Source organism: Schistocerca piceifrons, chromosome 3 (genome assembly GCF_021461385.2).
Source record: "Schistocerca piceifrons isolate TAMUIC-IGC-003096 chromosome 3, iqSchPice1.1, whole genome shotgun sequence".
NCBI lineage: Eukaryota > Metazoa > Arthropoda > Insecta > Orthoptera > Acrididae > Schistocerca > Schistocerca piceifrons.
Genome location: NC_060140.1, coordinates 676,755,146 through 676,764,963, shown reverse-complemented (window position 1 = coordinate 676,764,963; position 9,818 = coordinate 676,755,146). Strand labels below are relative to the sequence as shown.

Here is a 9,818-nt window from a genome sequence, read left to right as displayed (position 1 = left end):
CGAGGACAGGGCTCTATAGAGGAAACTGAAGTGAACTGATCATTTCATCGCATCAAAATACATTTAAAATCTTCTTTGTGTGTGTGTGTGTGTGTGTGTGTGTGTGTGTGAGTGTGTGTGTGTGTGTGTGTGTGTGTGTGCGAGAGAGAGAGAGAGAGAGAGAGATAGCACGTTTGTTAGTAAAACAGTTCTTACGGCTTACAGTGTCTGAAAATGACTATAAATGCAGGTTAAATTAGAGGGTGTTATGTATTTTTGCTCGCAACATTTATCTTCCAGAAATATAATATGAAGTACTTTATTATTTACTTTTGACAGATGGTTGTTGACGTGAAATTAAAAAAAGATGACATTTCAATTACTTAATCGCCCCTGAGAACCAATTTTCACTCTGAAAGAAAAAGTCACGATCCTTAAAGCAAATAGTACATTATGTGAAGAAAGTTTCATTTTGTATCTTATTTTTTCTAGAAAACTTGCATGTTTCCGTTAAAGCTTATAGTGAGGATTCGAGAATATTCACACTTGCCGTCTTTGGATCTGGAATTATTACATTGTTCTTCAAGTCTAAGGCTAGACGTCTGTATTTCTTTGTGCAAAATATTACATAGGCACGTGACATGCACCTTTAAAGTGTGATGGTACTTTACTTTTCATTCATTCATGAAAATGTCTGATATTTTGCTACCTATAAAATAGTTGTAATTAAAACCGAATGATCTTAAATTCGAAGTTCATTTGTGCTCATTAAAGTGGATCGCATTTGACTGAAATGGTTGTAGTAACTAATACCAGGTAAATGCAGTGCTTCTCGGCTTCTCTAACTTGAGTTTAATTGCCGGCAATGCTTTCCCATTAAAAATAACAATTTTATTTTAACTACACGAAGCTTTTTATACTCTGTTATGAACTCAGTGATAATAGTTGACTGTTTGATACCGCTGTTCAGTGTGCCTGTTAGATATTCTTGTGCAAACCATTAAGATATACGTGACAACATTAGTACAACTATCGTTTACTTTGTGACACCTATTCGAATTATCGCTGAGTTATCGAAAAAGATTTATATCCGCATCCTACTACACAGTAAACCTAACTTAATTTGAGCTGTTTCGAAAGGCACATAGTGTTCTAGCATATGTCACGTTCTCTAATCACATTCATTGCGCCGTGACAGTAGAGTCAACGTTTGCGCATCTTCGTATGAATAGGTAGTTAAGTCAGCGCCCGACCATTAAGCCGTGTATGTACCGGGGGTTAGTAATTATCGTTTGACATCAGTCACTCATTACTTCCTAAAAATCTGAAACAAATAACGTTCAACAAATGAACTTTTCTCTTGCATTTACTTTTAATAGTGATGAACATTCCTTTGGCCAACGGCCTTGCTGCAGTGGTAACACCGGTTCCCGTCAGATTACCGAAGTTAAGCGCTGTCGGGCTGGTTTAGCACTTGGATGGGTGACCATCTGGTCTGCCGGGCGCTGTTGGCAAGCGGGGTCCACTCAGCCTTTGTGATGCAAACTGAGGAGCTACTTGATTGAGAAGTAGTGGCTGCCGTCTCGAAAACTGACGTACGGCCGGGAGAGCGGTGTGCTGACCACATGCCCCTGCCTATCCGCATCCAGTGATGCCTGTGGGGTGAGGATGACACAGCGGCCGGTCGGTGCCGTTGGGCCTTCATGGCCTGTTCGGGAGGAGTTTCGTTTACTTTAATATTCCTTTGAGCTCAAACAAAATGTTTCGCTAGAAATCTTATGATAGACATGGGAATTTGCGCTAGGTGTCTGTAAGTTCATCGAGCAAGACAGTGCGAAAAAACTATCTACATACGTTTTGATTGAAATGTCAGAGTCGGACGCAAGTGTTTTAGACCAGACAAATTATGTTTTTCCCTTAAGAAAATAGCTGAAGCCATTTTCTCCGCAGTTTTATATGGTTTTTGGTGTGTTGAATCAGAATTTCGTGTTTTCTGCCTTCTGGAATATTTGCTTCACAAAGAAAAACTTTAAAAACGTCAAATTGTCCCCACATTCTTAGGTCTCGTGCATCTCTAAAACTATATGTTTTTCGAATATGACCACGCTGAATGGTAGGTATTTTTACTCTTCTGCCAAAAAGTTAAAAATACCAAACCTCTCTCCCCTAAATTCGAATAATATACATGTAATAATAAAAAGACATCCACACCGCTTGAAAGTACATTCAGTTTTCTACAAGAGGGCGGAGGGAGCAAAGGGAAAAATGTCTTCTGCCACCCATAGCCAAACGAAGCCTCCCACTCGTCTATCTCTCATCCGCGCTGTGTCACCGGTGTATTACGCTTAAAATAGGTTGTACTGAATGTATTGATGGGCAAGCATTGGGCACTGAAAGATCCAGGCAAATGACCGGAGACTGTGAAAGGTCCAGACTGAATATTGAGTTTTTGCTACGCTTTAACTAAAGAAAAGCTGTAATCAAATGATCAGTGTCATAATAGATAAAAAATGATCAGTAAAGATTAATAATGTTGCAAAATATTACATGAATTAACATGTTCTGTGGCCTCAGCTGCTGCAGACATTGTTACAACGAGGGGCTCGTCCAGGTCGCCTTGTCTTCTGTATCAAAACTGTTGTCGATGCTGAAGCGCTTCCCTACACGTTCCTATACGGTTTCATGCAGGAATTGTCCCGACGGTTAATAATAATTATGTTACTTGAATGTTGAGTGAAAGTAGTGAACACTGTCATTCAAATGACATTCAAGAGTGATAGTACTTTCAAGTCCTGTGGGAAAAGCGAAGGTATGCAGAAACGAATACTTAATGAAGCAAAGTTAGTTGATTAATGGCGGATAAGTGTTGGATAGAAGTAATCAGAAAACTGGAGAAGATTCGAGTCGTGGTACAATGTAGACGCAAGAAACGAACGAGGCCCCTTAGCTGATCTAACAAACGCGACAGAGTTCGCAAATTTGAACGGCAGATTATACTGCGGAGATACGAGCACTCACACTTCTATTAATTTAATGGCTTATTCCAGTAGGGTGTTGTTATTGCAAACCGAATGTGAGTATAATCTACTAAGAACGGAGCCATATGGGATGAGTGCTCACAATAAAACGGATAACATGTAAATTGATTTTAATGCAACACCTAATAAGACCATAGGAAACGTCGTTACTGAAAACTGACAGTAAATCAACATTTACTTCCTTTGTTAACACCAGTCGGCCTCAATGCATTAGTCGAGCGTCACAAATGATAAATCGTTCTGTTTTGCATATGTGACAATAATTTTGAGTCGTTGAAAACTGCTTATTTAAGGTACTGCATCACGCTACAATTGACCTTCACCTAAACTCAACTTTGTTTTGCCATTTTCCTTATGATTTTCACGTTTATGACCAATCTTTGACAACTAGCAAGTCTTCTTCCATATTTCGTAGCAATCTGATAGCTGTAAATGACCTCATCCCGCGTATGCCAGTTTGAATTTAGTATTAATATCATCAAATGTTACAATATCATAACAGTTTATCAGGATATGGCGGAATCGTCGACTGTAATATTTTCATTCTAATGGCACGGTAATTTCATTTACAAAAATGTATTCCTTACGTAAGGTAACCAAAATATTTAGGAAGCTCGTAACTCTAATCTATAGGGCGATAGGTATCTAATGACGTAAAAAAATCATAAGGAGTCTTCTAACACATCAGAGAAGAATACAATTTCACGTTCGTATTAGAGTCAAGCGTAATGCTTTCCCAGAGAGCAGAATTCTAATGCCTGTATAACTGCGACCATCGTTTCGAGGGAATGCTTATGTTTGCACTTCCCACTATCCTTTCTTCAATGAATTTTCAATACCAACGTAAATGATGTTAGTAAAAGTGAATATCCTACCGCAATCATTTATCCCAAGTGTAGTGTCAGCTGAATACTGTCGAATAGTTAATTAGCGAAGATTGCCAGCTGCGGAAGCTAAAGCACGCTACCATAGATGTGCTCACAGGGTTATTACTGCAGTAGACATTATTTTTCTTTGGATTATCAGTCTTCTCATTGATCCGATGTGGCCCGAAGCAATTTCCTCTCCTGTACAAACCTCTTTATCTCATAGTAGCACTTAGATCCAATGCCATTAATTATTTTTTGGATATACTGTAAACTCTGCCTTCCCCACCTGTTTTTACGCTTTACAGCTCTCTCTACTACCATGGGAGTTATTAACTGTTTCCTTAACACACCTCTTATCATCCTGTTCTCTCTTCTTATCAGTGTCTCCCACAAATCTCATTCCTCGCCGTTTCTGTGGAGAATTTCCTCATTTCTTATGAGACCACCTAATTTTCATCACCCTAGTTTATTATCACATTTCAAACGCATCGACTTCATTCTTTTCTAGGTTTCCCACTGTCCATGAATCAGTTACATACAATGCCGAGTTCCAAACCTACATAGTGGTCTTCCTGAAACTAAGGTGAATGTTCGATACTACGAGTAGTAGAATTCTTATGTCCATTTGCCTGTGCCATTCTGCTTTTCGTGGCCTCCTTTATAGTCTACAGTTCTGATGATAAGTTTAACCCTAATTGATTTTATGCTACGCTTTTGCCTTTTTCAGTTTACTCTCAATCCATATCCTGTGCTAAGTAAACCCTTCACTCCATCCATTACCTCCTGTACATCTTCCTTGCTTTTAATGACGTTTCTGTAGCTGTCAGAAAATCTTGTCGAAGTATTTTCGCCCTGAAATTTAATCTCACTTCTGAACCTATGCCTTTTTCTATGGTTACTCCTTCAATGCACGTAACTAGCATATCGACCAGAAATGAATCGATGTTTGGAGTTTGAGTAGAGGTGTCATGTTAAGAATGTATAAACGAACTAACTCTGTCCGGAAAGGAAATCGCTGAATATAGGCTAAAGGAGCGAAGCCCCATTGGTTAAATAGGTCACACTTTGTAGAAGCAACTGGGAGTGACGAAACAATCAGAAGAAATACGGTCACTTGAAAAGAAATTCCATTACAGTTGGCGTACCACGCAAAACAAAAACAGTGCACTGCGTCAGATAACTGAACTACTGTATTACACATCTGCATTACATCTACATCTACGTACATACTTCGCAAGCCACCATATGGTGCGTGGCAGAGGATTCGTGGTACTACTACTAATCATTTCCCTTCCTGCTCCACTAGCAAATAGACTGAGGGAAAGCGACTGTCTATATGCTGCCGTATGAGCCTTAATGTCTCTTGTCCTATGTTTGCGCTCCTTACGTGAAATGTACGTTGGTGACAGGAGGATCGTTCTGCAGTCAGCTTCAAATGTAGGTTCTCTAAATTTTCTCAATAGCATTTCTCGAAAAGAACGTCGCCTTACTTGTGGGGATTCCAGACCAGATGCTGGAGCAGCACTCAAGAAAGGGTCTCATTAGTGTTCTACGAGTGCAGTCTCATTTACAGATGAACCATTTTCCTAAGACACCACCAATAAACGGAAGTCAACTTTTCGCCTGATCGTTCCATTTCATATCACTTTGTAACGTCACACCTAGACATTTAATCAACCTCACTGTGTCCGGTAGGACACTAGTACCACTATCCAAAAATTTCCGAATTATTTTTGCTACTCATCTATATTAACTTACATTTTTCTACATCCAGAGCTAGCTGCCATTCGTTACACCAAGTAGAAATGTTTTTTAAGTCGTCCTGCGCCTTACTACAGTCGCTCAACGACGACGTTTTCTGTACCCCACAGCATCATCAGCAAACAGACACGGATTGCTGCTCACCCTGTCCGTCAGATTATTTATGTATATAGACAATAATCGCCGTCGTATGACATTTCCCTGAGACACTTCGAATGGCACCCTTGTCTCTGTCGACCACTCGCCGTCGCGAACAACGTACTGAGTCGTATTATTTAAGAAGTATTCGTGTGATAGACATATCTGACAAACTAGTCCTTATTATCGTGCCTTCGTAAACAGTCTCTAGTGGGACATCGTGTCAAACACTTTTCAGAAATCTAGGAATATGGAATCTGCCTGTTGCACTTCGCCCACAGTTCACAGGATATCAAGCCGAAAAAGAGCAAGCTGAGTGTCGCACGCCTTTAAAACAGTGTGGACAGAAGCTTTTCCATCTCAGAGTACTTCATTATATTCAAAATTAGTATATGATCAAAAATTTTGTCAGAGATGTTGCTCGTTCTTCAGAGTATCACTCACTGAATGCAGTATATACAGGTCAAAATTCGATCAGCTGTCAGGTGCAGGGATTAGTCCACGATTACCTGGAACGGGATAAGGGTCTTCTTTCGGCAGTCGTGTGTGCCTCTAGTCCATTAATCCATTGCGAGTTCTCCAGCTGCGCCCCTCACTCGCTACCATTCTCATTTGTTGTCGCTCATTAGATGAATTTAATAGGGGATACTAGAGTCGGGACCGGTTAAATTTAATTCATAACGAGTAGGTAAACTGGCTGACCCCACAACTTCAAATGCAACAGATTTACGCGCTACTATGCTACACGGTTGGCGAATTTCGTGGTGACAGTTATTTCATTGACACGCTTTAACCGTCAGACGGTGCTTCCCAATGCTTAAAACGTTCTGTTATCACGACAATTAGCGCCATTTTTCAGCCCGCTAATCAATGTGGTGTAGAAAGATTACTAATTTCGTTGAAATTCCTGTAACACTGGCTTTAAAAAACTTAAAAAAATTAAAAAAGTCAAATATCTCATTTCTAAAGCCAAAATTATACATCGCAAGAGAATCAAAGGATTACTTTTTTTGAAACCCAGTAATTGTCTCCCATTACGTCGCATTAGTTTGAAATTTGAGTAAAATGTGCCTATAGCGTTCCTCTGTAACCGTGCAGAAGCGCGACGCCCAGAGGGACTACCCTCGGACACGGCGATGCTTCAGTAGCGAGTTGCCGACACATGCGAAGGAAAGTCCATAGCTCTGAAGTTCATGTGAGTCGTAAGATGGGCCACCTATGTCCCATTGGCACCAAATTTCACCGCGATTCTGCCCAACACTAGAATGGATGTGTCACATCTTGACAAGGTCCTGTCAGCCCCTCTTGTCCACATTTCACAACTTCTTTCTACGTCTCCGCGATGGACGTCAGAATATGACACCCAGCGTTTAAATAACGCCGCCGCTCAGAATCGACACGAAAAGGCTTCAGAGGGTGGCATTAAGGGGGTGGCATTAGTGGCGTCATTTAAAGCACTCTTTCCCTTGGGCGTAGATTACTGTCCATTTCGCACTCGTACACGAAAGCTCACAGTGTGATGATCGACAGGAAGGTGTTCTTGACAAACTTTTATACTGGTGACACCTTCAGACATTTCAACCATTCTCCAAGGGTATTTGGGGTAGTGCGCCCATATACACTACTGGCCATTAAAATTGCTACACCAAGAAGAAGCGCAGATAATAAACGGGTATTCATTGGACAAATATATTATACTAGAACTGACATGTGATTATATTTTCCCGCAACTTGGGTGCATAGATCCTGAGAAATCAGTACCCAGAGCAACCACCTCTGGCCTTAATAATGGCCTTGATACGCCTGGACATAAACAGAGCTTGGATGGCGTGTTCAGGTACAGCTGCCCATGCAGCTTCAGCACGATACCACAGTTCATCAAGAGTAGTGACTGGCGTATTGTGACGAGCCAGATGCTTGGCCACCATTGACCAGACGTTTCCAATTGGTGAGACATCTGAAGAATGTGTTGACCAGGCCAGCAGTCGAACATTTTCTGTATCCAGAAAGGACCGTACAGGTCCTGCAACATGCGGTCGTGCATTATCCTGCTGAAATGTAGGGTTTCGCAGGGATCGAATGAGGGGTAGAGCCACGGATCGTAACACATCTGAAATGTAACGTCCACTGTTCAAAGTGCCGTCAATGCGAACAAGAGGTGACCGAGAGGCGTAACCAATGGCACCCTATCCCATCACGCCGGGTGATACGCCAGTATGGCGATGACGAATAAACGCTTCCAATGTGCGTTCACCGCGATGTCGCCAAACAGAGATGCGACCATCATGATGCTGTAAACAGAAGCTGGATTCATCCGAAAAAAATGACGTTTCGCCATTCGTGCACCAAGGTTCGTCGTTGAGTGCACAATCGCACGCGCTCCTGTCTGTGATGCAGCGTCAAGGGTAACCGCAGCCATGGTCTCCGAGCTGATAGTCTATGCTGCTCCAAACGTCTTCGAACTGTTCGTGGAGATGGTTGTCTTGCAAACGTCCCTGTCTGTTGACTCATGGATCGAGACGTGGCTGTACGATCCGTTACAGCCGTGCGGATAAGATGCAGTCATCTCGACTGCTAGTGATGCGAGAGCGTTGGGATCCAGCACGGCGTTCCGTATTACCCTCCTGAATCCATCGATTCCATATTCTGCAAACAGTCATTGGATCTCGACCAACGCGAGCAGCAATGTTGCGATACGATAAACCGCAATCGCGATAGGCTACAATCCGACATTTATCAAAGTCGGAAACGTGATGGTACGCATTTCTCTTCTTTACACGAGTCATCACAACAACATTTCAGCAGGCAACGCCGGTTAACTGCTGTTTGTGTATGAGAAATCGGTTGGAAACTTTCCTCATGTCAGCACCTTGTAGGTGTCGCCACCGGTGCCAACCTGTGTGAATGCTCTGAAAAACTAATCATTTGCATATCACAGCTCCTTCTTCCTGTCGGTTAAATTTCGCTTCTGTAGCATGTCATCTTCGTGGTGTAGCAATTTTAATGGCCAGTAGGGTAGAACGTGATCACACACCTCTGTAGTGCAGGGTGACCACAGTTTTTGCATTTGTGTACACGTTGAAGACACTGTGAATTGCTTCATTGTCCGGAGTGATAAGTACCGCCTGAAATTTGGTACGCTCAGCACATGCTTGATACTATGGATCTCGAAATATAGGATTCCTTGACGATGTCCGAAATGGAATGTGCAATGCGTCCAGCTCCAACTACTATGTTCCGCTTTGAGAGTATGTTAATTCCCTTCGTGCGTCGATAATCACGTCGGGAACATTAATGTATGAATCATCTGGGTACAAATGATAGCTCCTCTAATGCACTGCCATTTTGCACCTTACAGATGCGCTATTGCCGTCATTTTACTATATACATATCACTGTATCATGACTTTTCTCACCTCAATGTAAATTTTTGTATTAACTTTCAGCTTGTGTTAGATTTTGTAGAGGAGCGTCAGATCCTTCTGGCTCATGTTGACCTTGTCTTTCTGTTGAATTTAACATGTTGGTAGGGGTTACTACTATGCTTCTTCGCGCCTATTTTGAAACAAAATAAGTAAAATCTTTACGCAATAGGAATGTTGGATACTAGCGGTCCAAACATACATTACCGAGCAAGGTAGCGCAGTGGTTAGCACGGTGGACTTGCATTCGGGAGGACGTCAGTTCAAACCGGCGTTCGGCCGTCCAGATTTAGGTTTTCCCCTGAGTTCCCTAAATCGCTCCAGGAAAATGCCGAAATTGTTCCTTTTAAAAGGGTACGGCCGATTTCCTTCTCTATCCCTGACACAATCAGACCATGTACTCCATCCCTAGTGACTCGATGTCGACGACACGATAAACCCAGTCTTCCTTCCTTCCTTATAAACACAATTTGTTTACGGTTCATCCAAATTTTTATATTTTTTTGCTTTAAATTTTTTGCATATTAGTACTATATCTTCTGTAAAGTGTGCTATACTAGAGGTTGGTGTTCTTTGCATTATATGTATTGTACGTAGAATACTACATAAATT

General features: G+C 41.7%; 1 pseudogene; it reads left to right on the top strand.

The window, feature by feature from the left end:
- The first annotated feature begins 1,375 nt into the window (after window positions 1-1,375).
- On the top strand, window positions 1,376-1,493 carry LOC124790734 (annotated as a pseudogene).
- The last annotated feature ends 8,325 nt before the right edge of the window (window positions 1,494-9,818 follow it).